Below are 17,411 nucleotides of genomic sequence, written 5' to 3'. Positions count from 1 at the left end.
AGAGATATTATTGTAGCCAAGGGGCGCAAGAGGTTAACATAAATATATCCAATTAAATGGTACAGATGGCCAAACAGGTGTTGAGTTGCAACAATTGGGAACTGGTGGACCCCAATGACCATATCTGTCCTGTTCAAGGAATTTCACTGCAGGGTTGATGAGCTGGAGTCCGAGCTTCAGATACCATGAGGCAACATACTTGGATACTGTTCAAGGAGGTGGTCATATCCATTAATTTCCTCAGCTTGGATCAGTGCTCAGAGACAGGATGGAGAGACTGCCAAAGAGGCAGGTAGAGGGGTACAGCAGGTAGTCCTGGAGCAGACCCAGCTTTCACCCTCAGTTAACAGGTGCTAGTCCAGTAACACAACAACTTGCTGCTATAATACAGGGTGTTGCTGAAATCCAAAACAGACCACAAGTGCTTATGATCTCAGTGGCTGATCTGAAAACCCTTCAACCACTGTCCCTTGTAAATTATAGTATCCATACTTGGCTGAAGCATTCATGCCAGGAAAACCTACAAATTCCATTGTCTGAGGCTTCAGCTTCTCACTAAAATCGAGTCCAATGGTTATAGTTGATCCAAAGACTATTTTTGGGTGCGGACAGGGAATCAAAAAAAAATTAGGAAGGGTGACAGTGCTCTGGGCCATTAAACACTGGAATAATTGAACAATTCCATAAGCTGTGGTCTTATAGCAAAAAGGTTCAATGTCTAAAACTGGTTTGATGCACCCAAACAACTCGTTAAAGTTGTGGTTTTATAAACAACACAGCAAAAGATTTTCCAGTCAAATAAACAGTTTGTGGAAACTGAACTGGTAAAGAGAAGGTAGAACTCAGCCAAAAACACTGACCTCACTAGCCAGTGATTAGTCAGAGGACTTGCTGCCACCTGGGGAAAAAATCTACTACATCTCTTACTTCCTTAAGAATGTGAAAGTGTCAGAGACAACCCAACAAGGACAAATAACTCAAAAGGGTTGTCCAGACAGTGTCTGGAGTGCAAAACCTGGAAGAGATTGTAATGGTGAATCTGTGCAGAATGCTCATAACTCAAAGCATCCTTACCAGAGGCATTGTACTTTTTTTTTAAGGAGAAGGATTCATGTTTTGCCAAAGCTTCATTCAGACCTCAAATGCCCTAAAATTCCCTCTAAACTTCCCTCACTTTCTATCTTCTCATCTTCATTAAATTAAATCAAGACTTCCCTCTTCAGTAAAAGATTTTCACACCTCTGCTAATGTCTCCTTGTCTGACTCAATTGCATCTTCCTGTTCAGTGCCTGGTAATGTTTTACTGAATTCAAGGTGCTACAGTTGCAAGTTGTTTTTGTTAGTAAAATCTATAGCAGGTTTGGATTATTGTTGAGATTGGAACCGTGGAAATGTAGTGCAGGAGGCGGCTATTTGGCCCATCTTCCCTGTGCAGGCTCTTTGAAAGATCTCTAAATTAGCCCCATTCCATAAGACAAGACAAAGACAAAGGAACAGAAGTCAACCATTCAGCCCATCGAGTCTGCTCTGCCATTCTCTCACGAGCTGATGCATTCTCCCATTTAGCCCCACTCCCCTGCCTTCTCACAATAACCTTTGATGCCCTGGCTACTCAGATACCTATCAATCTCTGCCTTAAATACACTCAATGACTTGGCCTCCACAGCCACCTGTGGCAACAAATTCCACAGATTCACCACTCTCTGGTGAAAGAAATTTCTCCACGTGTTCTGAATGGGCGCCCTTCAATCCTGAAGTCGTGCCCTCTTGTACTAGACTCCCCTACCACGGAAAACAACTTTGCCACATCTACTGTCCAGGCCTTTTAACATTTGAAATGTTTGAGAGATCCCCCTCATTCTTCTGAGCTCCAAGGAGTACAGCCCAAGGGCCATCAAGCATTCCTCATATGTTAACCCTCTCATTCCTGGAATCATTCTAGTGAATCTTCTCTGAACCCTCTCCAACGTCAGCACATCCTTTCTTAAATGAGGAGCCCAAAACTGCACACAGTACTCCAAGTGAGGTCTTGCCAATGCCTTATAAGAGCAGGGATGTGATGTGGAGGCTCTATATTCTATTCCTCTGGAAATCAATGCCAACATTACATTCGCCTTCTTCACCACCGACTCAATTCCATCGTAGTGCAATGGAGAACAAGCCAACTTTGTTTTTTCATCCCATGTCCGATTCCCGTTTCGGAAAGTTACCACTAAATCCGCTTTTAGGGAGTGCATTTCAGATCAAAGCTAATCACTGATCTGAAAAAAATTATTCTTAACTTTGCTTTGATTGCTTTGCCACATGCACCATCATTTATGTGATTATGGTCAATTCTTTCCCTTCATGGGTGAAAACAACTCCCTCATGCATTGCTTCCCCCTTGCACAGTTAATTGGAAGCGATGCCAACAGTGAAAACATTCCATCTGCAAGTTCTTGCTTTCCTAGTTTAAGGAAGTCTAGGTTCCGATCTGGCATGTTCTTAAGTCTGCAGATGTGAATACCCTGCTGTACTTTTTTTTTTAAATTCTCTCACTTATTGCCAACATTGCTTCAGCCAATCATTTGGAGATGAGCAGGGCCCGTGACTCTCAAACAGCTCATTGTACAGCAACAAAGGCAATGTACGTGGCAAATTGACTGTTTTAAGAGCAGAGTAAACAAACTTCAGCAACTTCTGTTGGGAGCAGGGTAACTTCTCCAGAAAAATTCAATAAGTGGAGGTATAAATTCTACATATAAATTCTGCACATTAAAAAAAATCACTCGTGGACACAGTGTGAAAAACAAGCTTGATTGACAGGAATTACCCAATCATTTCTGCTCTGATTGTCAATGGTGTTACTATAGGATAGTGTCAAAGTCTAGTTTATTGTCATATGCACAAGTATATGTGTGCACAGACACAATAAAAAAAAACTTACTTGCAGCATCATAACAGGCGCATAGCATCATTCACAAGAAAATCAATTAGAACAAAAAAGTCCATTTCAGTGCAAAGTGATGAGTGGTCATAGTATTGCTGAACTGTAGTGGTGATTAGAGTTTTGTCAGTTGGTTCAAGAATAGTGTAGATTGGTTCAGAAAAATAAAACCCCTATCTGATCTACTATTCACAGTGTGAACTTTGCAGTAATGTCTAACAGCATTAGAATAATGACTCTGGTTGAAAATGTAAACAATTTCATTCCAAGGAGGAGAATGCCATTGAAGACTTCTCTGGTCATCAATATTAAATTCAGATGTTTTTCAAGAGATATTGAACAGCTCACTGTTGTAAATCAGTTTTATGCATCAGGGAAGAAGAAACAGTCTGGGGTTCTGTGCTCTAGAAACAAAGTCTTTAAAATTGTGAAAGGAATCAGATATACAATGCATGGAAGTAACTTCTCAGTGAGCGGAGAGGAAAAACCTGATACAAGTGCAAGTTTGGCGTCAACAAACTCAATAGAAAATTAAAGATTTATTTTAAAATCCAGAAGATGGTTAGAATGTGGAACTTGCCACTGCATGAAGTGGTTGAGTGAAGTTGCATGAGGGGAAGCCAGATACACCCAGGAAAGGGAAAAGAATAGAAGCTTATCTATTATATACAAGGTTGGATTGGAAGAAGATAATGAGGATACATGCTAGCATGGCCCCATTGGCTCATTTCTGTGTAGCACACAGTATATAATTACACACTGGCCAAGCACACCGAGCTTGCTAACACCCACATTACACTTCCAGCTTGCATTATTCTTCACTGTTTGTCATGAAGAGCGATCTGGTTATTAAAGAGCAGTACTTGGCAAATCTCATTGTTTGGTGGGAGGCAAGTCACTAGAGCTTGGAGTGACTTGACTGCAATAGCAGCATATTCGTAGCCAAACAATAAAAGATTGCAAAAACATTTTCTTGAAAAACCCACTATCCTCCAACAATCTCCAGCCAGAATCTGGGAGGCCAATCATGGTATAACGCACAACTATGCCTGAATGAATAACCGAAAGATTATCGGCAGCTCAGTTGAAATCAGCATTACTGTGGGTCAGAAATAATAGACTTTGTACATTGTTTTGTCTGACTGATGAGGTAAAAGACTGTGGGCTAGAAAGTGTAGCATGCTCCAAAAGGCGTTTGAAGCAGCTTTATGCCAGGTAGCCTTGGCAACAAATAGTTAGTGTACATTAGAAGAGACCTTTCAAGCTCAAGTTTACAAAAAAAAATCTTCTACTCCTGAGTTCTCCCCCATTTTAGACATCCAGGGAGAAAGTCCGTTTCTTTCATTTAATCGTTCACAGATTGTGAACGTCATTGGCAAAGCTGCCATTTATCATCCATTCCTAATTGCCCCTAAACTGTGGGGGCACTTGGGCCAACCACATTGGTTTGGGGTCATGTATGAGGCAGACCCCAGGTAAGGGCAGGAGGCTTAATTCCCTGCAGTGCTCAAGATGGCTTTTCAATAACAATCCAGTAACTTCATGATTACAGTTACCAGGACCCACATTTAATTACAAGTGTTAAACTCCCCAGCTGCTGTGGTGGGATTTGAACTCATGCCTCAACATCAATGGCCCAGAATTCTAGCAACTACACGACAGTATTCTTTGTGCTGCAAACCAAGGGAGTTGTGGGTGGTGCAATAGGGCAGGGAGGTCTGGACATAGTAACTAGAAGTGGTGGTTAAGGAGATCAGGTTGAGTTTGGGGGGGGGGGGGGGGTGGTGGTCGGAATTAATGGAGGGATAACAAGTCAGAGGTGGTATCGGCTAGTTGGATGAACAAGGTAATGACAAATGGAAGAGGGAGTGAACGTTGCAGAAACCACATAGACCTACTTGGAGGAGATGCCTGATTGGGCAATAATTAACCAGATAGAGTTTGTTCTTTTTGTGAACAGGATATACAGTACTTGGGTAAATTTTCCACACTGTTAGGTTGCTGTCAGTGTTATAACTACACTGGAAGACCTTGGCTAGAAGGCAAAACTAGTTCTGAAGCCCAGGTCTTCAGTGCTATTGCTGGGACGATGTCTGGTTTCACAATCTCTGCAGTATCTAGTGCTCTCAGCCAGCTCTTAATATCACATGGACTGAATAAGATTGGCTAAAGACCAGCTATAGCGAATAATAGGGATCTCAGGAGGGAGCCGAGATGGATCACCCACTCAGTGCCTTTGGCTGAATATAGTCGCACTAGTTGAACATGGTTTCTTTAGCACCCGCACAGAACCCCGCCAAAATTGAGGATGGGAATGGTTTCTGAAGCCTCCACCTCCCCGTTTGTTTAATTGTTCACCATCACTCACAACTCAATGTAGCAGATCTGCAGAGCTTCGATCCAATAAGTTATTGAGCGACCACACAGCTCTGTCAAGTGTATGTTGTCTTTGCTGTTCAGCATGCATGTAGTCATGTGTTGCAGTTGATGCTTTTTTTGTTAAAAAAGTTAATTATAGCACTCAGCAAGCCTCATCAACTCAGTTGATTCCCTAGCTTGATAGTAATGGTAGAATGAGGGACGTGCCAGGCCCAGATTGTGGTGGGTACCTTTCTGCTGCTGCTCAGGGTCCTCAGCGCTTCACAGATGTGTTTAGACATGTTCAGAGTCTATCCCATCTCACTTGATTGTACTACCACATAACACAATGGAGAACATCCACCAAAAGGACGGCACAGTGGTCATTTCTATCAATGACCAAAACGTGTGCTTCTATCAAGCAATATCGAAAACAGAGTTACACAGTCACTGCTTTACATCTTTAGGTCTTAAAAATAAAAAATCATTAATTGTTTAAAAGTATCCTTACCAAAAGATTATTCTCATTGAGCAAACCAGTCAGGATCAGAGGACATGCATTTGTGTACAAGTAGGAATAAACTGGATGCTCCAGCGAGCCTCTAGAGTACACCACTGGCTCGCGTACTGAACGCAGGAGATGGCCTTTGCACACTCAAGATAACAGTCGGAGAATGCGACTGGTGAAGGCGAGCATTTGTGCTACCCTACACCGTCCCATAATTTCCCTTCAGCAGAACTCTACTTTCCACTATTGAGTAGAAAGCCTTTCCACAGCCCTCACCATTTAACTCACTCGAACAATTGGCCGAGTTCCATTCAAGTCAATCTCATCTCAAGACTAGCGTTCCCTCTTTCTCTAATACTGGGGCCATTTGTCCCATACTGATCTTTGAGCCATGCATATTATTCTGATTGTATTCACCCCCAAGTCAGTTTGCACATGGAAATCCCAAGAGACTAGCACTTTCTAGTTCTTCTTATACTCATTCAGCAGAACCTTCTCAGACCCGTCATTCATTCCTACATGGATTGTAGCAACTGGACCTTTCCCCTCCTACTCCAAGCTTTTCCCCAGTCAGAAAGGTCCTTAACCCTGACACCAGGCAGGTAACATAACCTTTAAGGCTCACATTCAGAGAACCATATCTATCCCATAAACTATACTGTTCTTTACAATCCTTATCACCCCCCCCCCCTAGTTTGAATGACCCCTGTACCATAATGCAGTCATCAGTTCACCCATCCTCCCTACAGCCTCTGCTCTCATCAACACAGACTGCAAGAACTTCAATCCTGTTAGACAAGTGCAAGGGCTGACGTACCTCCAATGTCACCTTCTGTGTCCCCACAGCAACCTCACTAGTAGGCACACCCTACCTTCTCCCTTAACTGATTACAATACTTAATTCAAGGGCTGTAGCAGTCTATTGGAACAAAGTGAACCAATAACTTTCCCTTCCCCGATACATAATAGTGCCCAAACCTCAGTTTCCTCAACTTTAAGAACATCCACCAGTTGTGAACCCTTTACTGCAGCTAGGATTACATCAGATCACAATGGTTTCTATTGGATCTCTCAAACTACAGCTAGAACACATCACTTGTCCTGCTGTGCCTTTCTTAATCCAATTTACTTTTTTATCACTTTAGTTCATTTGATCCTTTAAATAAAAAGTTATATTGCTGTCCTTACCTCACTGAAGTCTCTTATCCACACTCCACGGATGCTATATTCTACAATAAAACACATTGCACCTTAGCAGAAACATATATTCCCAGCAATCACTTTCTGAGTTCCAGCTGGTTATCTAATTACCTGGCAGGTGATAATTTAATTGTTTGCCATTATATACCCACCTGTTTACCTTGGCAAATGAAATCTACATGGTTAGGAGCTAGTTAAACTAAACAATTAAGTATTTAAAATGAAATCAACCCCTTGCAAAGTTCAAACTCTCTCCTCCCTGCACTTGATGGGTATTCTGTAATGTGCTACTACTGACCTCCTGACGGTTCAGTATGCCTCAAATTTTGTGTCATTTGGAAATTGAACCTAAACAGCCAAGTTCAAGTTATTATTATACATTAAGAAAACTGGTGGTCTGAATATTGACTCTTGGGGAATTCCATTGTACACTTTCTTTTAGCACAAAAAGTATAACGTTTATAATGTTCCAGTCCTTGAGCACCACCCCAAATACACAAATGATTGGAAGGTTATGGCCGAGGCTTGCACCCTGCTCTCCCTCAGTAACATGCAATTTGGACCTGGTGACTTATCCACTTAAACGGCCACTGTACTTTTTATGACCACCTCTTCATCAATATTTATCCCATGCAGAATCTGAACTACATCTTCCTTTGCTGACACCACAGCACCATCTGTTTGGCAAAACTGACATTTTGGTAACTTCTAAGGCTTGAACTGGGTTTAGGGAGGCCAGGTTTTAATTTTATACACAAACAGATCTCTTCACCAGTATACATCTGATGCCTTGCACTTCAAGGAAATCCAATCTGCTAATTTGTCTAGAATTACAGACTAACTGCACTGAACCCATTGTCCCATCATGTCCTTCCCAACATAGGGAGAGTACAGGCATCAGCACAGGAATGATCAGCATAGGTGGCTTGAACTGAGCTGTTGAATGATCATGGTTTAAGATGTCCACAAACTCAGTCTTGCAAATATGCTTTGTCTGCTAATGGTCACACTATAAGAACATAAGAAATAGGAGCAGGAGGAGGCCATCTGGCCCGTCGAGCTTGCTCCGCCATTCAATAAGATCATGGCTGATCTGGTCATGGACTCAGCTCCACCTGCCTGCCCTTTCCCCATAGCCCTTCATTCCCCTACTATGCAAAAATCTATCTAACTGTGTCTTAAATATACTTAATGAGGTAACCTCTACTGTTTCCCTGGGCAGAGAATTCCACAGATTTGCTACTCTCTGGGAAAAGCAGTTTCTCCTCATTTCTGTCCTAAATCTATTCCCCCGAATCTTGAGGATATGTCCCCTAGTTCTAGTCTCACCTACCAGTAGAAACAACCTTCCTGCCTCTATCTTATCTATCCTTTTCATAATTTTATGTTTCCATAAGATCCCCTCTCATTATTCTGAATCCCAGCGAGTATAGTCCCAGGCAACTCTCTACAAAATATCTCAGGAAGACAATGCAATTACTCACAGCTCATCAGACGTGTGTTTCCAGCATCTCCTGGTTTCATGTGGTATGATTTTCAGTGGAGTCATTGATTTGACCTGACACTTACCTAGAGATAGCCTAGCCAGTGATATTCAGTGATGTTAAAGTGTAGAATGATTAGGAAAGTCATCAGCCTAAAATTACAATTTTTTTTTTTTTTTTTTGCTTACTCCTGACCCGCTGACCATTCCCAGCATCGGCACAGACATTGTGGGCTGAAGGTCCTGTTCCTGTGCTGGACTGTTCTATGTTCTTTTTTTTATTATTTCTCCCAGATGAAAGCAGGTGGGGTAAGTCACAGAGTCAGGATTCTACATCATGGAAACAGACCCTTTGACCCAATGAGTCTGCAGCAAGCACCCACTTACTCTGACCCCACTCCATTCTCCCCTCAGATTCAACCACTTACCTACACACATAGGGCAATTTACCTACCAACCCGCACGCCTTTCGGATGTGGGAGGAAACCCATGCGGTCACTCGTGGAGTTTCCCACATGACAAACTCCGCACAGACAGCTCCAGAGGTCAGGATTGAACCTGCGTCACTGGATCCGAGAGGCAGCAGCTCTACCAGATGCACCACTGTGCCCAAAAGCCTTCGTCAACAGGCCATGCTGGCAAATTAAAATGCTGCCAGGTTCTGTCTAAAAGACCATTCTCATTTTAGCAAGTATGAAGGCAAATGCACTCTTTCTTTCAGTGTCATCTGGATTTTATGAATAAGCTGGGAAATAGATTGACTCCATATTTATTGCCAACTTCTCAGCTAGAATTTTACAACTGATGCTTGTTAGTTTGACAGATTTATAATTCCCGTAAAAATGGAACTTTCCCCATTTTAACCAATAAGACAGTGAAGAGTCTGAACTAAACAGTAAACGTGAAATATGAAAGCCACAAATCTCTGCCACCTGTCTTCAGCAAAAACTTGAGATTGAACTTGACTGCTGTGGCAGGCAGCTCCAGGCCTTCCTTTCATCCTTTCCCCACCTTGTTTTTTATTATCTACCAACCTAATTTGTTGCCGCATATTTCTGCTGTAGATTTGTCTCCATGAAGAGCGTTGAAGTCATGCTTTGTAATCAACCAGTTCTGGTAAGATTGTGACTCCTGCAAGTCTGCTGTAATTAATTTTTAATGGATTGCATTCTAACACCACCAATCACACCTCTTCCAACACTAGGCAACATTTATTTCAATTGCAGAGCCAACACCTTTTTACTTTGATCAAGAAAACACTTGTAGACTTCAAACAGGGAAAACTGATGTCTTAAAAATATCTTGATCCTCAGATATAATCACTCTGTCATGCCTTCATTTGGCAAGACCCTAAACTCTGGAATTCCTTCCTTAATTCCTCCCTCTACCTTTCCTCCTTTAAGGTGTTTCTTAAAGTCCACCTCATTGGCCACGCTTTCAGTCTTCTGCAATGATAACTCCTTGTGCAGTTTGGTATCAACTTTTGTTTGGCAATGCTCCTAAGAGACAACTTGTTACATCAGAGGTGCAATAAAAAATGGAAATTGTTGTTGGTAAATAATAGATAGGCTTTATTAGCCCCACATTTGACCCTTCTGCACATAAAAGATTTATATTAACATCTGAGGTTTTGAAGGCATTCCTTCTGGAGGAATCCAGACCCTACACAATTTTCTCCCTCCTCTCAACGACAGCTTCTATCCCACTGTTATAAGACTATTGAACGGACCTCTTGTACGACAAGATTTCTTTATTAGTCACATATACATGGAAACACACAGTGAAATGCACCTTTTGCATAGAATGTTCTGGGGGAAGCCCACAAGTGTCGCCACGCTTCCGGCGCCAACATAGAATGCCCACAGCTTCCTAACACGTACGTCTTTGGAATGTGGGAGGAAACCGGAGCACCTGGAGGAAACCCACACAGACACGATAAGATGGACTCTTGACCTTACAATCTACCTCGCCATGGCCTTGCACCTTATTGTCTGCCTGCACTGCACTCTCTCTGTAACTGTAACACTATATTCTGCATTCTGTTATTGCTTTTGTATGACCTTGATGCACTTATGTTGGAACGATCTGTATGGATGGCATGCAAAACAAAGCTTTTCACTGTATCTCGGTACACGTGACAATAATAAACCAAGCACTGATGTGATTTGTCCCATCTCTCTCTTACCTTTGCGCCTTTCACCCACAGAGCCATTCTCTAAGTCCTGCTTTCCATAGTCATTTGAATCAGTGCAAAATGTTCTTCCCTGCTCTCCCCCACTCATTTTAAACAGTGAGCCAATTGTTCAGACAGGTTTTACTGCAACTAGAGTGAAACTTCCTTCACTAGTTGGCAGGCTGTGAGAGGCTGACAGACCACAGTTTAAAACATAGTGTTGTTTAAAACTGGCAGGAGGACAAGAAATGCAGCCAAGATGTTGCCGCCTCAAATTTGGTGTCAGCTGCAACTCATTTGGTGGTGCTCTAGGTCAGAAGATTATGGATACATGTCCCACTCCAAAAAGCTGTGCATTGAAGAAGTGGCTCCAGCACTGTCGTGATACAAGCCTGCACTGTCAGAGATAAAGACATTGTTAAACTGGAAAGAGTGCAGAGAAGATTTACGAGGATGCTGCCAGAACTCGAGGGCCTGAGTTATAGGGAGAGGTTGGGCAGGTTAGGATTTTATTCCTTAGAACATTGGAGATTGAGGGTTGACCTTAAAGAGGTGTATAAAAATCATAAGGGGCATAGATAGAGGGAACACACATAGTCTTTTTCCCAGGGAAGGGGAACAAAAAACTAGAGGGCATAGGATTAAGGTGAGAGGTGAAAGATTTAAAATAAGATAAGATAAGAAAAGATTTCTTTATTAGTCACATGCACATCAAACCACACAGTGAAATGCATCTTTTGTGCAGGGTGTTCTGGGGGCAGCCCGCAAGTGTCACTACACTTCTGGCGCCAACATAGCATGCCCACAACTTCCTAACCTGTACGTCTTTGGAATGTGAGAGGAAACCGGAGCACCCAGAGGAAACCCACGCAGACACAGGGAGAACATACAAACTCCTCACAGACAGCGGCGGGAATTGAACCCGGGTCGCTGGCGCTGTAATAGCGTTATGCTAGAGCAACTTCTTCATGCAGGGGGTGGTGCATACATGGAACGAGCTGCCAGAGGAAGTGGTTGAGGCAGGTACACTAAGAACATTCAAAAGACATTTGGACAGGTACATGGATAGGAGGGGTTTAGAGGGATGTAGGCCAAATGGGGGCAAATGGGACTGGCCTGGGCCTGCTTCCATGCTGTATTATCCCACAGGTAGATAGGGTCATAAAGAGAGCTTTTGGCACATTGGCCTTCATAAATCAGGGCACTTAGTACAGGAGTTGGGATGTTATATTGAAGTTGTACAAGACGTTGGTGAGGCCAAATTTAGGGTATTGTGTGTACTTCTGGTCATCTACCTACAGGAAAGATATCAATAAACTTGAAAGAAGAGTGCAGAGAAAATTTACAAGGATGTTGCTGGGACTTGAGCACCTGAGTTACGGGGAAAGGTTGAATAGGTTAGGACTTTATTCCCTGGGGTGCAGGAGAATGAGGGGAGATCTAATAAAGGCATGCAAAATTATGAGGGGTATAGATAGGGTGAATGAATGCAGGCTTTTTCCCCTCAGGTTGGGTGAGCCTAGAACTAGAGGTCATAGGTGAAATATTTAAGGGGAATCTGAGGGGAAACTTCTTCACTCAGAAGGTGGTGCAAGTGTGGAACGAGCTGCCAGTGGAAGTTGTAGATGCGGGTTCAATTGTAACATTTAAGAGAATGTTGGATAGGTACATGGATGGGAGGGGTTTGGAGGGACGTGGTCCAGATGCAAGTAGGTGGGACGAGGCAGAAAATAGTCGGCATGGACTAGATGGGCCAAAGGGCCTGTTTCTGTGCTGTAGTACTCTATGACTCTCTGACTCTACATCCCCATTACTGATATGAGCTATTTATCCCAAATTACACTCAGGCAATGGAAGTTAATTTCTCCAGCAGCTATGGTGGGATTTGTCACCAATCCATTTGTTCATTCCTGTGGATTATTCATGCAGTTAAAACAAAATCTGTGCTACTGCACTCTGGTATACCATAAGATGCCAGAGTACATCTCTTTGAAAGAAAGGATTGAACAAGTTCTACTTTCCTGGCTTTGGCTCACAATCTGCAACTCTTTCCCGAACAAACTCATAATGGTGCAGCAAAATTTATTATTAAAATATGCCCTTCCCTAAAGCTCTCCATCTCTCTTTAAGCTATTCCTTAAAACCAACATTTTGACTGAGCTAAAATAACAACAATATTGGAAACACTCAGCAGGTCAGGCAGCATCTGTGGAGGAAGAAACAGGGCCAATGTTTCAGGTCAATCACCTTTTATTGGAACTGATGTTGGTTTGTCCCCTATGGCTTTCACCAACTTTTACCGATGCACCATAGAAAGCATCCTATCTGGATGTATCACGGCTTGGTACGGCAACTGCTCTGTCCAGGACTGCAAGAAACTTCAGAGAGTTGTGGGCACGGCCCAGCGCATCACGGACACCGGCCTCCCCTCCTTGGACTCTGTCTTTACCTCTCGTTGTCTTGGTGAAGCAACCAGCATAATCAAAGACCCTACCCACCTGGGACATTCTCTCTTCTCTCTGCTTCCATCGGGTAGAAGATACAGGAGCCTGAGGGCACGTACCACCAGGCTTTAGGACAGCTTCTACCCCACTGTGATAAGACTATTGAACAGTTCCCTTATACGATGAGATGGACTATGACCTTGCGATCTACCTTGTTGTGACCTTGCACCTTATTGCACTGCCCTTTCTCTGTAGCTGTGACATTTTACTCTGTACTGTTATTGTTTTTACCTGTACTACATCAATGCACTCTGTCCTAACCCAGTGTAACCGCACTGTGTAATGAATTGACCTGTACAATCGGTATGCAAGGCAAGTTTTTCCACTCGGTACAAGTGACAATAATAAACCAATACGGTATAAATGGAAATTGCTGGCTCAGCTTGCGAAGCCCACATCTCTGGAATTAATACATAAAAAACAGCACAGTCTGTTTAATACACTCATTCTATTCTGTGTTTGCTTACAGGGGAAGCTTCCACTCAATGCTATCACAATATCAGAACAGGATGCATCTGATAGCGATTCAAGCACATTGTTAATAGCAGATAGGAGGAGTGCCTACATTTCTCCATGAAACTTGCGGCAACTTCCAGCTTCCCACACAAGTGAACAGTTTACCACACAAATTCATAATCAAAGACCCCACCCACCCCGGACAGTCTCTCTTCTCCCCCCTCCCATCGGGCAGAAGATACAAAAGCCTGAAAGCACGTATCACCAGGCTCAAGGACAGCTTCTATCCCACTGTTATAAGACTATTGTATGGTTCCCTAGTACGATAAGATGGATCCTTGACCTCACAATCTACCTCATTGTGGCCTTGCACCTTATTGTCTGCCTGCACTGCACTTTCTCTGTAACTGTAACACCTTATTCTGCACTCTGTAATTGTTTTACATTGTACTACCTCAATGCACTATTGTAATGAATTGATCTGTATGAACAGTATGCAAGGCAAGTTTTTCACTGCACCTCGGTACAAGTGACAATAATCAACCAATTAAGTTAAAGTAACTTAAATTTCTTTGTTACTGTCCATGACTCAGTTATCATGCTGTTTGGTGCCTTTATCAGAAGGAATACAGGAAAGTTGCTTGAATTGACATGAACCAGGTATTTAGAAATGCAACTCCTTGTAAAATGCCCTGAAAAGAGGAAGATGTCACCATGGAGATCACTGGATCTTTTTGGTAGCTTTCTTTGAGTATTGTTGCATAGCTCAAATGCCTGGCATAGTGGCATAGGACTTGAATGCACAAACTTCTGAGGCAGGATCAGCTGTGTTTCCCACCAAACAATGGCCGATACCAAGAACACCAAGAGATACCAAGCCAGTTGATATTTCCCTGCCCAAAGCCAGAAGTCATCATGCCTATCTCCACTAACTGGACATAATTTTAATACCCTGCTTCTCATGTCCACATATCAATGGAACCATTAGGGTAAATGCACTTGTTTGTAACAGCTCCTATCAAATACAGAGCAATACTGAGCCACTAAATTTTCAGGTACTGTTAATTTAGAGTTCTAATGAAGTCCTGACATCTCATGAGCTTGTTCTTTCCTCTGGACTTCAAAGCTAAAATTTTAAGCTTCTGATCTCTTGACCTTACCCAGTTCCTAGGAGTGAATATCATCAATAAGCTGTCCTGGTCCAACGAGGTTGACACCACAGCCAAGAAAGCTCACCAGCACCTCTACTTTCTAAGGAGGCTAAAGAGATTTGGAACGTGCCCTTTGACACTCACCAGTTTTTATTGATGCACCACAGAAAGCATCCTATCCAGATGCATCACGGCTTGGTACGGCAACTGCTCTGCCCGGGACCGCAAGAAACCGCAGAGAGTTGTGGACACAGCCCAGAACATCACAGAAACCAGGCTCCCCTCCATGGACTCTGTCTACACTTCTCACTGCCTCAGTAAAACAGCCAGCATAATCAAAGACCCCACCCGCCCGAGACATTCTCTTTTCTCCCCCCTCCCATTGGGCAGAAGATACAAAAGCCTGAAAAGCACATACCACCAGGCTCAAGGACAGCTTCTATCCCACTGTTATAAGACTATTGAATGGACTCTTGACCTCACAATCTACCTTGTTATGACCTTGCACCTTATTGTCTACCAACATTGCACTTTCTCTGTAACTGTTACACTTTATTCTACATTCTGTGTTCTTTTACCTTGTACTACCTTAAGGCACTGTGTAATGAATTGATCTGTGTGAACGGTATGCAAGACCAGTTTTCACTGTACCTTGGTACAAGTGACAATAATAAACCATTTCCAACTCCCATTCAAGTCCATTGCTAGCCACACCAGCTTCATTCTGCTTTATCACTGATAGAGCTGTTGTAATATTGAGTGTACACTCCTTGGAGAATGGTACCATGTAATCAACTGCTTTCTGTGTAAGTACTGTTACATTGTTGGTGGTGAATGGGCTAGAACCAGTTTGTCTGTGCGAGGAGGCACATTGAAAAGAATGCCCTGTCCCACTCTGTATCATCTTCATGTTTAATTTACCATCTACCCACCACAATATCTTGGAGAGAGAATCTGATACAATGGCCATCATAGCGCTGTTCACTTGCTTTAGTGGGTTTATCTCATATTTTCAGCAGCTGAAGACTGATTAGATTTAAGCCTCAGGACTTTTTGACTCAAAAGAGCAAATGCAATTAAAAATACTATTTCAGTTTCTTTCACTCCTGGAACCGGGCACAAGTCCAGGTCAGTCTCTAAGGCAAATTATAATCTGTCCACCAGATGTAGCACATTGACGTGAAATAACTTTGGGCAGCCTTGGCCTAGGTGGTGGTATCCATCGATACAGGGGACTGTAGCATGAAATTATTGGACTGTCAGCAACACACAAGATGCTGGAGGGGCTCAACAGGTCGGGCAGCATCTGCAGAGGGCAATGGATAGTCAATGCTTCTGGTCGAGACCTTTCATCTGGACTGAAAGACAGAGGGGAGATAGCCAGCATAACCACATGAGAGTGTGGTCAAAGAGCAGCAGAAACTACAGGGGGAGCAGTGAGGGAAGGTCTCACAAAACACCCGAAAAGAGGAGGAAACCTTCAAAGTGGGCGTACCTTGAAGGGACTTCGGAGTGGAGTAGTAAAATGGAGACACAAGAGACTGCAGATGCTGGGATCTGGAGCAACACACAAAAAAGCTGAAGGAACAGCAGGTCAGGCAGCATCTATGGAGGGAAATGGACAGTTGATATTTCAGGTCGAGACCCTTCATCTGGACTGAAAGATAGAGGGGAGACAGCCGGTATAACTAAGTGAGAGTGTGATCGAAGAGCAGGAGAGCAGCAGAAACGCTGGTCAATTGATCCAGAGGTGCATATAGACATAGTGTGGGAAGGGTCAAGGTCAGGCCATTGAGTAGAGAAAGTTTGGCTATCAGGGTCAGTAATAGAGGCAAGGATGAGTGGTTAGGGGCAGGGATCAGCTATCAGGAGGAGTGCTGGGTCGGGTTGGGAGAACCAACTGCGGCTCAGCGGTGACGGACATTTTTGTGCAGGAGGAAGACGGGAGAGCATGTTTTGTAAATTAACGATAGCCTACTCAAGTCAAATTCCTTTCTGGGACCTAATTACGGAGGCCCTCCTTTAAATCACAGAAAGGCACGGTGCACTAGCACATTGAATGCCTGTTCCTGTATGAGTGGACTGTGAACTGTGTGGGCCAATCACACACCACTGAAGATCCCAGGAGCAGCATCCAGGCATGGGTTGGAGAGAGGAGCTCTGAAGAAAAGACAGGACCCACATAGCAGGCACTTGCGCCTCTACTTCCTTAGGAGGCTAAAGAAATTCAGTATGTCCCCTTTGACACTCACCAACTTTTATCGATGCACCATAGAAGCATCCTATCTGGATGCATCAGGGCTTGGTACAGCAACTGCTCTGCCCAGGACCGCAAGAAATTGCAGATAGTTGTGGACACAGCCTAGTACGTCACGGAAACCAGATACAGGAGCCTGAGGGCACGTACCACCAGACTCAAGGACAGCTTCTATCCCACTGTGATAAGACTATTGAACGGTTCCCTTATACGATGAGATGGATTCTGACCTCATAATCTACCTTGCTGTGACCTTGCACCTTATTGTCTACCTGCACTGCACTTCCTCTGTAGCTGTGACACTTTACTCTGTACTGTCATTGTTTTTACCTGTACTACCTCAACGCACTCTGTACTAACTCAGTGTAACTGCACTGTGAAATGAATTGATCTTT

The 17,411-nt window shown here is 43.3% G+C and overlaps 1 long non-coding RNA gene across 1 annotated transcript in view; it reads right to left on the bottom strand.

The window, feature by feature from the left end:
• LOC127583493 (uncharacterized) overlaps positions 1 to 17,411 on the bottom strand; it is a 36,217-nt gene that overhangs the window by 10,300 nt on the left and 8,506 nt on the right. The gene's annotated exons all lie outside the window — the stretch shown is intronic.

The sequence above is a fragment of the Pristis pectinata genome, chromosome 26 (assembly GCF_009764475.1).
Source record: "Pristis pectinata isolate sPriPec2 chromosome 26, sPriPec2.1.pri, whole genome shotgun sequence".
Taxonomy (NCBI): domain Eukaryota; kingdom Metazoa; phylum Chordata; class Chondrichthyes; order Rhinopristiformes; family Pristidae; genus Pristis; species Pristis pectinata.
Note: the sequence above shows the minus strand (reverse complement) of the source record. Positions and strands in the feature narration are given on the sequence as shown.